Here is a 17995-nt window from a genome sequence, read left to right on the forward strand (position 1 = left end):
TTGATTCAGAACAAATGGTGGTTCAAACCCGCCATCCCATATGTTCTCCTGAGACTGTTAGGAGCGATTTCTGAGCACAGAGCCAGGAGTAACCCTTGAGTAATACTGGGTGTGACCAAATAAATAAATAAAAAGAAAATGAATAATTTAGAATAATTGAAAAGGCATTATTATAATCAGCACTGTATTAGGAGTATACTTAATAGAACATTGTAGTGTGAAACTAGGGCATCTACCCTATATCTCCAAGGACCACTGTGAATAAAAACATTAAAAAGTTATTATAAACATATTAGTATTAAAATTAAGACATTAAAACATTCTTACAGTGGGCACTGTAGAGAGAGTCCATGGCTTCTAAACACATTCAGCAACATTACAGGAGTCATCTACAAAGGGCAGCTAGCTAATACCTACTTTAATTTAAGTAGCTGTGTTGTTCGTTGCTGCAGGTCTCTTTGAAGTACAAAAGAGAATATAAGCTGCCAGAGAATTAACAGATGAGGTGGATAACCACCTGTAAAAAACTAAAGATTGATCCATACCACACACCCTACACAAATATCAAATCAAAATTAATCAAAGACCTTGAAACCAGACCCGAATCTATAAAGCTCATTGAGGACAAAATAGGAAGAACGGTTGGCCTTGACGTTGTGCCGCTGAACTCGGCTCCGGGGACCCCGGCTGCCGCCATTCAGAGCCCGCAAGCCCCCGGCCACCCCTGCCCGCCTCCTGCAGCTGCGGCCTACCTGGAGACCATGTCCTGACGAGGCCAACGGCGGAGGCAGCGTGCAGCGAGGCGCAGAGGGGCCAGGCCTAGCTACTGACAGACAGAAGGACTTGGCACGTTTTGCATCTCTCCTGAGGAAGTCAGACTCAGCCAGCATGAAGCCTGTACCTTGTCTCTGGCCTGATTTAAAGCGTGATTTGCTAACTATGTGCAAGGTTGGAGGTTATAGCCTGGAGACTAAAGCCTTTCCTGCCTGATATAACTCACTTCAAGAAGTACACAATGTCAGAACGTGGAATCAAGTGGGTCTGTGAATATTGTACGTATGAAAACTGGCCGTCTGCGATCAAGTGTACCATGTGTCGTGCCCAGAGAACAAGTGGGACAATTATCACAGAAGATCCCTTTAAGAGCAGCTCAAGTGATGTTGGTCGAGACTGGGACCCTTCGAGCAGCCCATTGATCTGCCCAGACTCTAGTGCAAGACCGAGGGTGAAGTTTACATACAGCATGGGAAATGTAAACAAATGGTCATGCTATATGTGTACGTACTTGAACTGGCCGAGAGCTATTCCATGTACCCAGTGTTTATTTCAGCGCAGAACCCGGAGCCCTACTGAGTCCCTGTAGTCCTCAGAATCTGGCTCAAGACCAGTTGCTTTTTCTGTTGATCCTTGTGAGCAATACAATGACAGAAATAAACTCAACACAAGGACCCAGCCCTGGACTTGTTCTATTTGCACTTACGAAAACTTGGCCAAGGCAAAGAAATGTGTGTGATCATCCCATACCGAATAATCTTGAAACAATAGAACTGGCCTGACGGAAGAGGCGTCCTCCATCATCAATGACCAGGACCTTGCACGCTGGATGGGAAACTGCAGTAGTGGGATTAGCCAGAGATAGTCCACGCCCACCACTAGACGGGTCTCAGAAATAAACACGGACTTCCAAAAGATCGAGCTGGCTGGGGCAGTGGACAGCAAGAAGGAGCTGGAAGTGGATTTCATAAAGCTAAAGCAAATCAAAAACAGGATGAAAAAGACTGACTGGCTCTTCTTCAATGCATGTGGGGGGGTTGTCGAAGGTGACGTGGCTGCTATTGAACCATACAAATCCTCAGGTGGGGACATCGCCTGCCAGCTCACTGCAGACGAAGTGCGCCTGCTGAGCTGGCCTTCAGCTTTCAACGTGGGCTTCACGCTGGTGCATCTGGCCATCCACTTTCAGAGGCAGGACATGCTCGCCATAGAGGTCTCTCAGCAAGCAGCCAAGTGTATCCCGGCAATGGTTTGTCTTGAACTCACGGAGCAGATTCGGTGTGAGTTTGCCGCTTCTTTGCACCAGAGAAAGGGTGACTTTGCCTGCTACTTCCTGATGGATCTGGTAACATTCACGCTGACAGCAGATATTGAAGATTTACCTCCAACAGCCCAATAAAAATTATTTGATGAGGTGCTTGATAGAGATGTTCAGAAAGAGCTAGAAGAAGAATCCCCCATAATAAACTGGTCTTTGGAGCTGGCCACCCGTCTGGACAGCTGCCTCTATGCCCTGTGGAACCGCATAACGGGTGACTGCCGACTTGACTCGGGTGCTGCAGGCCACCTGGGGCCTCTATGACAAAGACTCAGTGCTCCGCAAGGCCCTTCACGACAGCCTATATGATGCTCGCACTAGTTTTACACACGATGGAAAAATTGGGAATTGTGGTATTCTCAGAGCTTCAGTTTACATTTTTCCTTGCCTGAGGAGCAGTGGCAGGAAGACTGGACCTTCATCCTGTCTCTCGCCAGCCAGCCTGGAGCAAGTTTGGAACAGACACACATATTTGTACTTGCACATATTCTTAGACGACCAATTATAGTTTATGGAGTAAAATATTATGAGTTTTCAGGGAGAAACTTTAGGATATACGTGGTTTCAAGGTGTGTATCTGCCTTTGTTGTGGGGGCAGAGTTTTTGCTGGAAAAGTCCTATTGCTCTGGGCTATACAAGGGGCACTTCTCAGCCTTGGTGGCCATGGAAAACGACTGTTATGGGACTCGGGGTGCAGCGCAAATCTCAACATTGATGAAGACATCACCATCACCTTCCTGCCTCTGGTGGACAGTGAAGAAACTACTGCCCGGCGCACTTCCTGTCAGCCCAGGACTTGGGCAATGAAGAACAGCAGGAAAAGCTACCGTGGGAGTGGCTGGATTGCTGCGTGACAGAGGGTGGTGTGCTTGTGGCCATGCAGAAGAGCTCACGCTGCTACAACCACCCCTTGGTCACTCAGATGGTGGAGAAATGGCTTGATCGCTACTGCCAGATCTGGCCTTGCACCTCACTGTCAGTTGGAGAGGAAGATGACAACGATGAAGATGAGTAAATAACAAGCACCAACCCCGAGAGCTTGAGACCAAGATACTGGCTCTGTGGACAGCCCATGGCACAGGCCTGGAAGGAAATGCTGTGGCAGGCAGGAGCTGCAGGGGGAGGAGGCTGCCTCATGGAGACAAAGACAGAACTTTACCTTCCAAATTGTACCTCTGTCTGTAAAGCACCGCATGTGGTTGTGTAGGAAATTGTGTGATAGGAACCGTCCAGGCACCTCATGCTCTCGAGTCTTTGCAGCCTGGGCCCTTCCAGCAGCACAGGGAAGAGGACTGTTCTTGAGGACCTTCCCCAGAACCCACATCTGACCTCCACCCTGAGCCCCTTCACCAGCAGTCCCATTCGAGCGCAGAGACATGGAAACTCTTTTGTACAAATTCACAGCAGACCGTCAATAATAAACAAGCTTTTATTTTATTCATAATTTAGTTCCTGTTGTGCCCAATCAAATAAAATCCAATCTTTTAAAGAACAAAAAAATAGGAAGAACACTTTAAGTCTTGCACTTCAAAAAAGTCTTTGATAAGGACCGGAGAGATAGCATGGAGGTAAGTAAGGCGTTTGCCTTTCGTGCGGAAGGATGGTGGTTTGAATCCTGGCATCCCATATGGTCCCCTGTGCCTGCCAGGGGCCATTTCTGACCATAGAACCCTGAGCGCTGATGGGTGTGACCCAAAAACCAAAAAAAAAGAGTCTTTGATGATGGATTGCCAATAGCAAGAGTAATAGCATCAAACCTAAATAAATGGGACTACATCAAACTAAAAATTTCTGCAGGGCAAAGGAAACACTGGCTAAAACTAGAAGACAGCTTAAAGAATGGGAAAAAATTTTACACTCAACACATCAGATAAAGGGTTGCTATATAGCATATACAAAGCACTCAGAAAGATGAGCTCCACTAAAATTAATAAAGCCATAGAAAAATAGGGAGAATAAATTAATAGACACTTTTTCAAGGAATGCCGACAGATGTCCAAGAGGCACATAAAAACACGTTCACCATCACTCATCATTAGGGAAATCCAAATCAAGAAAACAATGAGGTACCACCTTATACCAGTGAGGATGGCACACATCAAAAATAATGGGTCCAATCTTTGTTGGTGGGGATGTGGTAAGAAAGGAACTCTCATCCACTGCTAGTGGTAATGCTGCCTGGTCCAACCCCTATAGAAAACATTATGGAGGGTGCTTAGTAAACTCAGAATTTAGCTGCCATATGACCCAGCAATCGCACTCGTGGGTACCTATCCCCAAATTTGAAGAATATTCATCCCAAAGTATGTATGCACTACACTATTTATAGCTGCAGTCAGCACAATAGCCAAGATTTAAAACCAACCTCGATGCCCAGCAACAGATGTGGTATTTATACACGATGGAATACTACATAGCAGTTAGAAATGATACAATCATGGATTTTGCAGTAACATGGATAGACCTAGAAAATATTATGTTAAACATAGTAAGCCAGAAGAAGGAATAAATACAGAATCATAGCACTTTTCTGAGGTACTTAGAATATACACCATATATACATATAATACTCCATGAACAGATACAAGGGTTAAAATTGTAGAAACTCGGGCCCAGAGAGATAGCACAGCGGTGTTTGCCTTGCAAGCAGCCGATCCAGAACCAAAGGTGGTTGGTTTGAATCCCGGTGTCCCATATGGTCCCCCGTGCCTGCCAGGAGCTATTTCTGAGCAGACAGCCAGGAGTAACCCCTGAGCACCGCCGGGTGTGGCCCAAAAACCTAAATAAATAAATAAATAAATAAATAAATAAATAAATAAATAAAATTGTAGAAACTCCAAACACCATAGTTGCCAACATATAACGAGGAGAAGTGATCAAATGAAATGGAAGGGGGGGGACACAAAATTGCGAATATCCACTACAACAAAGAGACCATCAATGGAAAAAGTGGTCTAGAGTGAACAAGTATTTAATTAACCTCTAACTACAAAGGTCTATAATAATGTCCCGGTGTATTTATTCACAGAACCAGGTGCAGAATATGATTGGAACCCTGGGACACCAACTGTAGTTAATACTAACAATATGTTTTAATGCCTTAATTTTACAAGGTATAAAACAACCCTTTACCTTCTTTGTTCCACAGAGGCCTTCGGAAACAAAGGGTGGACACTGTAATCTTAAACCTCGATATTAAATCATACTGGATACCGTACACAGTGCTCATTATGACAAATGTCTCGATAAAATACTCTAATTTAACCATTTTGTTTTGTTTAAGTCTCCTATTAGGACACAAAGCATATGATCATTCAGACCGTGAAACAGTCAATGGCGTAACACAGACCTATGTTAGAAGTCCCAATCATCAAACATGTTTTTGCAAATTACTACTTTCTTTTAATTTTCTTCTTTCCCTCTCTTCTTCTCTTTTTTCCCTCTACTTCTTCTTTCCCTCTCTCCAATACTCTTCTTCATAAATTTAATCTATGTTTAATAATGTCCTTGTTGTCAGTTGCTCCTTAGGAAAAATACCTCTATACTTAAGATGCAGTGAACAATACTATTAAGTGTAGTCACATCTTATAGTCCTCACTACTACACTGATTAGTACTCTAGATGCCAAAACAGTGTTTATCCTAAAAGGCTTCAGCCACTTTGTAACCCTGAAACCCTTTTTTAGCAAAGCCCACCCCTGTCAGTGAGGAAGAGCCTAGAAAGTGAAAAACCCTCCAACACCGACGCACCAGCCCAATCTTTTTTAACTTATTTATACAGTATTTACTTATTCTTTTTTTCTCTTCTCTCTTATCTTTTGTTTTCCCCTCCTTTCTCTCCTAATCAGTATATCAGCCAATTACTTATCATTTCTTAACTCAATTATTTCTTAAGAGCTCAGGCCCAGTCTATGAGAGTCAGGCCTCCAACAACAACCTAAGAATAGATCACTAATGTTTGTCTTTATGTGAGCATGAGTTTTTAGACAGAGGACTCCACTCTGATTGCCAAACCTAAAATATAAACAATCCAAGCGCAAGGTGTATATAACCCCTTTTATATATTATCCCTCCTCCTTCCTTCATAAATTCTCTATCCTTTCATCCCCAATCCTGATCCATTATCCTTCCTTATTTAACTCTCTTTACCCTCAGTTCTTAACCCATTAGGTACCGAAACCAACCTCCTGCCCCAATAAACCATCACCCAGCTCCCAAAGAAAGAACACTCTCTCAGCCCCACATCTCATGCCTTGGCAAGAAACTACAACCAACACTCCTACTGACTCAAGCTTTTTGGTTCTTCTTCTCACCCTCCCATATGTGGACTGTTGCATGCTATTGTTTTAGCTCCAGAAATAAAACCAGCCCAAGGACATTACCTGATCCCTTATGACTACAAATCACTTCTCAAACTCAACAAGACCACTATGTCTGATGAACATATCCCATGTATTTTACCCTTCCATGAATATCTCAAAAGATTTAATGGGAAAGCCTATATTTCCTTTATGTTTAATATTTCTATAACAATTCCTCCTAGTCTGCATATTCCCAAATGTAAGGTAGCCCCTTAAACACATTCTTTCCTTTAATTCCTTTTTAAAATTCCTTTTTATTTATTTCTTTTAGTATATATTCATGGATATTTTTTCTCTTTAGCTTCACCTGTTTTGGCTCTGTTAGGTATAAAAACATACAAGAAAACGTCTTTCCTGGGATGAAAGCTCAGGTTTAAAACCAAGGCACAAAGATTCTGTAGCCTGACATTCTTACCCCAAATGCACCAGCAATATAATTCCTTTTTGCAAAGGCATACTGAAAAAGGAGGAAATTTTATGTATAGAAACAAGCTCTTACCTACTAAAGATACATACCCATACATTTTATAATACAAGGGAGCCTCCCACCCTGAGCATGTGTCATATAGACCCAACTTAGACTCAATGTGACCTACCTGGCAGCAACCGTCCAATCCTGAGACCTATATCTCAGACATAAACCGACACCATTCCCCACAACAGTACCAGAAACCAAACTTCCCCCTGGGGAATCCCTAATACCTCTCTAGTACCAACTTACACCAGTTTTGATATGATATCCTGATAAAGAGGAAACAGCAATAATTTGATCCAAGAGCAGAATGTCCTAACAGTAAGATGAAATCAGAAGACACATCGCCCTTTGGCCTATACAAAGACCAAGATTACCAACTACTGAAGACTGACATTGACAGCCAAGACTGAGCAGTACTTACACTGGTACCAATAAAAAAGACCCTAGCCTAGGCTTAGGATCTGTACAAAAACCAAAATCCTCAATCCCAGAAGTCTGACTGTAACAACTTCTAGAATTATAATTTAAAAGCTCTATTCCAGGCTTTTCCCTAGGGTCTGTGCAAAAACCGAGACCACCAATTATAAAAGTCTGATTTGTCAACAGTGATGGAACAGAACTTCTAGAATTATAAGGAAAGACTATCCCTAGGCTTCGTCCTATGACCTGTGTAAATACCAAGATATCGAGTTAGAGAGGCTTGATCATATCATCCACAACTGACTGGAAAGATGCCTGGCACCATAAAAAGATCTTGGAGTGAAAAAAAGAGCATTACGGAGCCTGTAGTGGTTCTCATACTTCAAGGGCCGAGAAACCTGAAATCTCTTAGGCCAAGGGAATTCCCTTTCTAACTTCCCCAATACTTACTATGCCTCTGCGAAGAAAGGAGGAGGAGGAGATGGGGAAGAAGAAGGAGAAGAAGGAGGAGGAGAAGGAGGAAGAGGAGAAGGAAAAGAAGGAGGAGGCGGAGGAGGAGGAGGAGGAGGAGGAGAAGAAGAAGAAGAAGAAGAAGAAGAAGAAGAAGAAGAAGAAGAAGAAGAAGAAGAAGAAGAAGAAGAAGAAGAAGAAGAAGAAGAAGAAGAAGAAGAAGAAGAAGAAGAAGAAGAAAGAAGAAGAAGAAGAAGAAGAAAATGAGGAGGAGGAGGAGAAGCACAAACCTTTTTATGTAGTTGCTGGTTGGGTTGTTTTTTTTTTACTTATTTTTGTCTTTTGCGTAGTTGCTGGCTTTGGGTTTTTGTTTGTTCTTTTTCCTTTTTTTGCTTGTGTTTTTGTACTTTTCTTGTTATTGCTTTGTTATTTTTTGTTTTGTTACCTTTTTCTTCTTTTTTCCCTTCCTTTTCTAAATTGATATTTATAACACCTAGTAGGAGCTCTTCTAGGTTTTGGTTGTTTTTCTTTCTTCTCCTTTTTCTTTTTCTATATCTTCAACAGAAACACATTGCTTGAATCATCTTGTTCAGCCTCATAAATTGAGGGAGGGGAAATGCATGGTACCAGGTCCAGATACTTGCATGAATATTTAGTGGAAGTAAAATATTAGCAGACCTGAACACCAAACCCAAAATCAAGAGACAACAGAATCTATACCTACCTACAGCAAGCGTACAAGTAGGGAACAGTTACACTGGTATTCTGGGGGCTAGAAGAGGGAGATATGGGATGTATGCTGATAACAAGGGTGGAGGGAAGGCATCACTGGTGGTGGGAATGCCCCTAATTCACTGTCACTATGTACCTTAAATATTACTGCGAAAGATTTGTAATTCACTTCTGCCACAATAAAAATTTTAAAAATACTTTATTTTAAAAAAAGAAAGAAAATATGCCCTGGACCCTCAGATTATATCAATGGAAATATCTGTTTTTTCATATGTTTACTTCCTTAATAGTTATAATTCTTAGTGTTTATTTCTGCAAGTATAGTTAGCCCCTCACCCCATTTTTTCTTTTTTTTTTCTTCTTTATTTTTGGGGGCCTGTTTTGGTTCTATTTATCAAGAAATTATAGTAAAATTCTTGCTTTGGATAAGAATTCAGGTCAAAACCAGACCACAGAGACTGTATAACTTGTTATTTTTAACCTAAATGCACAAATAATATAGTCTGGCATTGCTTTTATCTCTGCGTAGCCACACTAAAATGGGGGAAATCTTATGTATAGAAAGAAGTTCCATTTAGTAGGGGTAAGAACTCATGAATCTCTTAATGCAGGGGTGCCTTCCACCCTGAACAATCATCATGGGGACCTGACTTAGACCTCATGTGATTGGACATCGACCACTCAATCCTGATCCCTGGATCTCAGTCTTAGAACTGGCAGAGTTCCCTACACCAGCACCAGGAATCAAACTCCCCTTGGGAGCAGCCTTAATACTGCTCTGACACAAACTTGTACCAGGGTAGATTCATATGACACATGGATGATGAGGAAGCAGCAATAACTGATCTAAGGGCCGAGTTGCCCTATCTCACTACCTAATGGTGAGATGAAATTAGAAGACCCTCCATCATAGGATCTGTGCAAAACCCAGGATCACTAATTAAAGAAGACTGACCCTGACAACTGCGACTGAACAGAATTTTTCTTGGGACCATGAGGAAAGACCTTGGGGTTTGACAGCTAACATTCCCAGAGCCTGCAGTCTGACTCATGACAAAGTACTTCAAGGGAAGAGACACTCTGTATCTCTTAGGCCAAGGACATTTTCTTTCTAATTTTGCCAATATTTACTGAGCCTATGCAAAAAATACTATGCCACATCTGCCCCCCCATTTTTTCTTTTCTTTCAATTTTATTTATATTTATAGCTTCTAGATAGGGGCCCTTCTTTTTGTTTTACAGAACCATAGAACATAAATCATCTGGTTCTGCCTCCCATTTATATGTTTCCCTACAAACTAAGAAAAGAAAAAAAAAGTGGATGGGACCCAAGAGCCAAATGGTCTCAGGAGCATAGAGTGGAAATAAAAAATGGTCAGCCCTAAATACCCAAGCCAATGTCAACAAAGGTAGAATCAAGAGACCCAAACTATAACAAGCTAAACGCAAAATGTACCTGTTACACTAGCAGTCTAGGGGGTTAAGGGTAGAGGTACGGGATGCATGCTGGGAACTAGGCCTGAGGGAGGTCAACACTGGTGGTGGGAATGGTCCTAATTAATGTCATTATGTTATTGAAATACAGCTGTGAAAACTTGTAAAAAACTAAAAAAAAAACATTGGTTTTCATACTGCATCAGACAAATGCATAGGTTTGGCTGTATGTTAGCAAAAGTGATATCTTATCTTTGCAGACTCTAAGGCACAGTGTTCAGTGTTTACATTTTTCTGCTATTTGAGGCCATTCTGCACTTTGTGGTTGGCTGTCTGGTCCTAGTATGTGATTCCAAGGTCAGGTTCCAAAGACTGGAATTTGTTATTTTAGGCCTTTTTCTAGTTTAAACACTGAGATGCGCTCGTAATATGTCCACATTTAGGTTAAGCAAAGCTAAGTTCTAACATTTTCCTCTATTAACTTGATGTGGTCAATCTTGACCTTACATGATTGTTTCACTCAGAGCTGGCTTGTACTGCTGCCTTAAGACCAGCAGTTGGACTGTATTAATTCTATCTTTAACAAAATTTACTAACCTTTTCGACATGCAGGGCCCATGGGTTAAAATCAAGATAAATATGAATAGGGGTCTCATCAGAGATGTGAGAGTAATCAACCAAGGGGAAACACTGAACCAGGATGCAAACCATGACTCCTGCTGCTCTCATTTTCACTTTCTTTTGGCCAGGCCCTTTCCTAACCTTTTCTAAAGATTCCATTACCATCCCTGAATGGTCAATATAGAAGGAACACTCTATCTAAAGAGTCACAGAGCCCTCTCTGCTGGAGATAAACAAGACTTAGCCCTCTCCTGTTCTGGAGCAGTACTTCTGGGGCTTACACAAGCACATTAAGGCAGTGTTGAACTGCTGGCTTCCTCTGTAATTTCATCTTGGGTCTTGCTTTCTTGACAAATTCCCATACTTTGAAGACAAAGCTCTCCTCTACCCACATTTCCAGAGGCTTCTTTCTGGACAAGCATGAAATGAGAATGCTTTCAGAGCAATTTTCCTATCCTGGTACTCAAACCCATGGGCTAGCAGTCATTTCTTTTTACACTCAGCTGGAGACCTTGTGGAGCATAATCAGAAAAAAAAAAACAATCACATAAGTCAAAGTTTAGGAGTGGGATCTTTGGGGTGACAGTTTGACCCACAAACTCTCCATTCACAGTTTGGGAAGATTTCAAATATAGTTCACAAGCAAATGGGGTGTTCATTCTTGCTAGTCATTTCATAGTCGTGACCATCAGCAAGATTATCAAGATGGTCTGCATTCTGTCCTGGTTCTGGGAGCTGAGTCAGCTGAATCTGCAGTGGGTTCTTCTCAACCAGGGTGTGACTCTCCATAGCAAGCAAGCAGAAAGGCAGTTCCTGCAGAAAGTAGGTCCCTTAATCTTCTTTAATACTGTAACTCAAATAGCAACATTGCTGCCCTCCCTGCACAGGGTCCAAGACAAATGCCTCCTAAACCTGGAATTGATTCTTTTACCCTTAACATTACCAGTAAAAGCCACAATCTTTCTCAACCTCTGAGGTAGATAGGCATAATGTAATTACCAATTGATTTTAATGGCCTTAGTTCATTGAATTCATGACCCTTCTTGCACTTATTGCATGTCAGCTTCCCTGCTAACCTTCCTGTTTCCATTTTTTCTAGAGATTTCACCACCTAAGAAATCATTGAAGAAGGGGTTAAATCTCATGCTACCTTAGCTCTTAATGTGGGACAATTGACTGGATAGGATCTGCAGTTTAAACATCTGAAAAAAGATCAGATAAATTAGAAAGGAAAATATTATTTAAATCAATCAGGTCCTGGAGCAGTAAATGGTCCTTTCTATTCTTGGGAGGACAAAGTTGTCTCTGGAATAATAACTTAGAAGTCAAACAACAGAAACCAAAGCATCATAGCAATATACCTATTCCCTGAAAATGTAAGCAGCCGTATAAAGATACACTGCCAGTCTTCCTCAGGAAAAGCTCTCTAATGCTACGCAGTGTTGCAGGTAGAGGTCAAGGACTCCCACACTTAAGATTTGAAAGAAGATGGATATCAAAACTCAAAGGACTGGGCCTACAGCTTGGGGGAGGGATTTGGAGAGTGGTGCTGGGAACCTGGTGAATTAATGGCTACTCATCCTTTCCTCGGATGACACACCTTGGATTGGAGCACAGGTAGAACTCAGACAGGAGAGACACTGCTCTTAGAGCTTTGGAGAGGAGATCAGTGAGTGTCACGGAACAAGGTTAAAATCAGGTCTATGGGTCTTTCCCCAAAGTTGACACACTTGGTATTGAAGTGCTAATAGACATCAGGACTGGCAACACATTCAGCCTAGAGTTTGCAGGAGGAAATTGGTGAGTGGAGATGGGAGCCTTGTAAATTCAGCTTCAGATGCATAGCTATGCTTCCTTCCAGATAATGCATCTGGGATTATAGGGCAGATTAACATCATGACTGGCATCTGTCTGATCCTAGAGCTTGAAAGAGGAGTTAAGCAAGATCTACTGGAAGCTAGGTGGATCCAGGTTCAGACCCAGGGCTAAGATCCCATCCCCTTGAATGACACACCAGGGATGACAGGAGAGAAAGACATGCTGACGGGAGTCAGGCTCTGCATAATGCTTAAGGAAGGGTTCAGCGAGTGGCTCTGAGAGGCTGTTGGTTCCAAGTTAAGATGAAAGGCTATGTATGAATCCTTCCCATTGGATAATTAACCCATAACTGAATGGTAGACATATGCCAAAATTGTTACCAGGCTGGGTCTACAGAATGAGTAGCACATTGACAAATGGCACTGGAAACCTAGGGATCCAGATTCAAATGCACAACAACTGGTCAATCCACTCAGAGATGCATGAGGTATGGGAAGACTGACGGAGCTAAAGATGAACATGGGACTAGACCTTGAGATTGAGAGGGGCTCAGCAAGTGGTGCTGAGATCCTGGTGGATCTAGGTTTAGATATGGGCTAAGGTTCTTTTCTCTGGATGAGAGGGCAGACAATGTCAGGACTGGCATAGGGCTTTGCCTAGCTCTTGGGGGAGGAGATGGGTATCACTGAGAGCCTATTGTATTCTTGTTCTGATCCATGGCTACTTGTCCATTCCTTCAGATGACACACCTGAGATGACAGAGCAGACAAACGTCAAGACTGATGTTGGTCTGGGTCTAGAAGTTGTGGAAGAGGATAGCAAGGGACATTGGGGGCCTGTTGAAGACAGGTTCAGATCCACCGCTTTGAGACCTTTCCCTCAGATGACTTACCTAGGATGGAAGGGCGGACAGATGCCCTGAATTGCTATAGGTCTGGCCTAGAGATTGCTGGAAGATATCAGTGAGCAGTTCTGGGAGCCTGCTTGATCCTGGTAATATGAAAGACTATGTATCCTTCCCCTTGGATGACACACATATTATGGGACAGCAGACAGATGTCAAAACTATTAGTGTGGGTCTAAAAATTTTAGTAGGGGATTGATGGTAAGTGCTGGAAACATGGTGGATCCAGGTTCAGATCCAGGATTATTGGTATTTCCCATGAGAATATTCACCTAGAATGGAAGGAACATAAAAGTCATGACAGGTGATGAGCTAGGTCTAGAACTTTGGGGAGGGGCTTAACACTGGATATAGTGGATCCAGGTTCAGATCTCAGAATATGCATCCTTTTGCTTGGATGATGCACCTGGGATGGGAGTGTAGACGATGTCAGACATGTGAGGATCTGTGACTAGAGCTCTGCTGTAGGGATTGGTGAGTGGTACTGGGAGACTGGTGGAGTCAGGTTCAGAATCAGGACTATAGGTATTTCCCCTCAGATGCCACACCAGGAATTGAATGGAAGATGGTCCTGAGGATAAAGACCTTTCCACTCACATGACACACCTAAGATTAGAGGGCAGTTGGACATCAGGAAGGGTGAGGAGATAGCCCTATAACTCTGGGGAGATTAGCAATGGGAATATAGTGGATGCAGGTTCAGATACAGGGCTATGGGTCTTTTTCCTCAGATGACACACCAGGAAGTTAGAGGGAAGTCTGGATGGGTGATGAGATGGGCCTAGAATTTGAGTAGCAGATTATCTAATAGCTTTGAGAGCATGTTGGTCACAGGTCCTGCTTCAATTCCTTGGGTCCTTCCACTCAGATGACACACCTGGATAGGAGGGAAGAAGGTCATCATGATGGGCAATGGGCTGTGTCTAGATTCAGGGAGGAGTTAGGCAAGTGGTGCTGGGATCCTGGTTGATCCATGATCAGATCCATGGCTATGTGCCCTTTCCCTCAGATGATGCTCCTTGGATGGGAGGGCAGATGGATGTCAGTACAATCATCGAGCTGGACCTAGAGCTCGGGTGAGGGGATTTACTAGTGGTGCTGGGAGACTGGTGGATCTATATTCAGATACAGATATATGGATCTTTCACTTCAGATGATGCCACTGGGATGAGTGGGCTGATGGTCGTCATTATGGGTGACAAGCAAGGCCTAGGACATGGAGAAGGGATAGGTGAATTGTGCTAGGATCTTGGTGGATCCAGGTTATAATTCCAGGCTATAGTTCTTTCCCCTCGGATGATGTATCTGGGATTGAACAGCAGATGGATGTCAAAACTGGTGAGGCTGGGTTTAAAGATTGGAGAAGGGCATCGGCAAGAGGCAATTTGAGCCTGGTGGAGCCAAGCTTACATTTGGGGCTATGAGTTTTTCCCCTCAGATGATGAACCAGGAATGGGAAAATAGACAGACTTCAGGACAGATTATAGTGTCTGCCTATAGCATTGGGAAGGGAATGGCAAGCTGAGCTGGCAACTGGTGTATTCAGGTTCAGATTCAGTTTTATGGGTCTATCTTCTAAGATGACTTATCTGGGTTGAAAGGATGTTAGGATGGGTGATAGGCTGGGTGTAAGCCTTGTGGTATAGAAATGGTGACTTGGTGCTGAGAGCTTGGTGGATCAAGGTTTATATCCAGAGGTATGGGTCTTTCCCCTCAGATGATATACTTGAGATGGTAGAGTAGAGGATGTCAGAATGAGTAAACAGCTGGGCCTAGATATTGATGGCAGGACTGACGTGTGGCCATGCAAGCCTTGAGAATCCAGGTACAGATCCAGGGATCTAGGTCCTTCCCCTTGTATGACCAATCTGGAATGGGAGGGCAGAGGAACATCAGGATAGGTGATGAAATGTGATCATTAAACATGGGGTCAGTGTTCAGAGAATAGGTGGGTGAGGGGTTTTAGCTTGGGTGAGGGGTATTAGCAAGTGGCACTGTTAGTTTGGAGGATCCAGGTTCAGATTCAGGGCTACAGTTTCTTCCTTTGGGTGATGCACCTAGAATGGGAGGGCAGAAATATGTCAAAATTGTAGTGTGCCGGACATAGAGTATGGTACAAGAAACCCAACTACAAACATGCGTGTAATCATGGTGCTTAAATAAAGATTTATTTTTAAAATAGACTGTGGTAGAGGGCATCAGTGAGTAGCACCAGGAGCCTAGTAGATCTAGATTCAGATCCAGGGCTTCAGGTCCTCCCACTGGATAATGGACCTGGGATGAAAAGCAGATATATTTCAGGAGAGGTGATGAGCTAGGGCTAGTGCTTGGAGTAGCATATTGGCTAGTGGTGCTGGGAACCTGTGGATCCAGGTTCAGATCCAGGGCTACATGCCTTTCCCTTCAAATGACATAACTGGGACGGTGGGCAGATGGATATCAGGACTGATGACAGGCTGAAGCTAGAGCTTGTTGGAGAAGATCAGGAATTGGGGTGGGAGCATGGTGGATCCAGGTCCAAATTCAATTCTAAATATTCTTCCCTTTGGATGATGTACCTGAAATGTGAGGGCAGATGGATGTAAGGACAGGACTGGGACCCGAGTTTGAGGAACATATTGGTGAGTGGTGCTTAGAGCCTTTTGGTTACATGTTTGTGTATAAGGCTATGAGTCCCTTCTGGTAGTTTTGCTACAACTAAACTTAACTGATAGAGAGCAAAATTCCTAAATTCCTATTGACATTTAAAGCATATTCTTGGTGTACAGCACAAATTAGTTATTTTATTCATCTTTGGTTGACTCTTTTGTGGCTTATTGAAAATATTTGTTGCTTCATTAACTAATACTATTCTAATTGCAAAACAAAAATGAGTGTGGGGAGTTGCAGCTTCTTTTATGAAACTTTAAATCTTCTAAGTAAACACAACTTTTAATGAAGAATATGAGGAAAACAGAGGCCATAATCGGGGTCCACTTTCTTAATCAGAAGAGCCATTTTCATCTCAAGTCAACATGCCTAAAAGAAAGAGATGCATCAAAAAAGAGTAGGGATATTTCATCTAGATAGGATAGAACTCCCTGGCAACAGAGTCCCAAATACTGAGACAAATTGACAGACCAATTATGGGATACTCTGTGACTCAGAAGAATTATTGTCACCCAGGTCATAACCACACCAATGGAAAGAAAAGTGCCAGAACAAGTGGGAGGGATCTTCAGCCACCGTACCTGGGCTCTACAACACTACAGTTCTAAGAAACTGAGGTAGGCAGACAGACCAGAATTGGGGCTTTTTGTGACTCGGAAGAGCCACTTTTAATCTAGGTCAGTTAGCCCGGAGAAAAAGAGAAGTACCAGAACAAGGGAAGGAATATTCTAACTTCCAAAGCTATTCTCAGACCAGCTACACAATCCAGAGAAACTGAGGCAGACAAGCAAACTTGGGGTCCTCTTTGTGACTGAAAAGAGCCATTTACTCTGCAGAACAGTGTGCGCCAAGGGGAATAGAAACAGGACAAGGGGAGGTGTCTTCCAGCCACCCCAGCTGTTTTATTTTTTATTTTTTAATTTATTTAAAGAAAATGTAAAACATAGTTGACATAACTGATCATAATACACTTGTTTCAGGCTAACAGCAAAGTTATTAGGAAATAAAAATAATAGAGAATTTAAAAAATAGAAAAATAAGGGAAGAGAGTTCATTAGCAGTTATATATGTGAAAATTGTTGTATCACCAATGAAGTTGTTAATACAATAGCCAAAGGTTTAGTATGCTCCCTTTTTTAGAGATGGAGATACACTAAAAAAGATGTGTGTGTAGCAGTTGTTGTTTGCATAGGCACAGCAAAATATGGAAGAAATTGAAAAGAAAGACTTTTGGCCTAAAAATTAGGAGATCTTACCCCCAAAGTATTTTGGCATAAGACCAACTCAAGGCTCCAGGCATACTTAATTGTCCAACCCCCTAGTCATTCTCAGTGGTCGCTCTTCACAGTTGTTTCTGTCATGTTTCTGTAGTTACAGATCCTGGTTTCTGTACAGATCGTGTGTCAAAGACCAGATGGTGTGTGCTATGTAGTGTCTAATAATGGTTCCATCTCACCATCAGTTAGCATTGCAGAGAATCCTACTCTAAGAGCAGACTATTGCTGTTGTCCAGTTGTCAGGGTGATATAAGAACTGTCTTTGGAATAAGTCAGTGCCATGACAGTAGTGGGGCCTTCCTTGGTAGAATTTATGTTCCTGGTGCTGCTGTGAAAAACGATGTTTGTTTCTGTAGTTGGTATCCATGGTTCAGGGTTGAATGGTCAATTTACAATGAACTGGAGTCTAAGCCAAATCATTATGCCAAGTGTTTAGAGTGTAAGGTCCCACTGCAGTATAAAAAATTTGTGTTCCCCCAAAATAATTTTTGTGTTCCCATCTCTGTTATATAAGAACTTGTTTGCATCTGTTAACTTTTCCCATTTTAATGTGCCTATGCAAAAAAGGGACAGTGCCAGTGGGAATTACTAGTGCATGTGGAGGGGCTGAGGAATCAAGACCAACAGTCCCAGAGCCTTTTGCTTACATGAACTCTAAATGGAGATTTGTCTACTAGTATACTGTGTTGAATGGAACCCGAGGATAGGGGAAATTGCCACTACATGAGAAGATATTCGATAATGCTTATTAAAAGTGTGTATC

General features: G+C 42.5%; 1 pseudogene; it reads left to right on the forward strand.

Moving 5' to 3' along the window:
* Positions 1–985: 985 nt before the first annotated feature.
* On the forward strand, positions 986–3201 carry LOC125999207 (ubiquitin thioesterase ZRANB1-like; annotated as a pseudogene).
* Positions 3202–17995: the final 14794 nt, after the last annotated feature.

The sequence above is a fragment of the Suncus etruscus genome, chromosome X, assembly GCF_024139225.1.
Source record: "Suncus etruscus isolate mSunEtr1 chromosome X, mSunEtr1.pri.cur, whole genome shotgun sequence".
NCBI classification, from domain to species: domain Eukaryota; kingdom Metazoa; phylum Chordata; class Mammalia; order Eulipotyphla; family Soricidae; genus Suncus; species Suncus etruscus.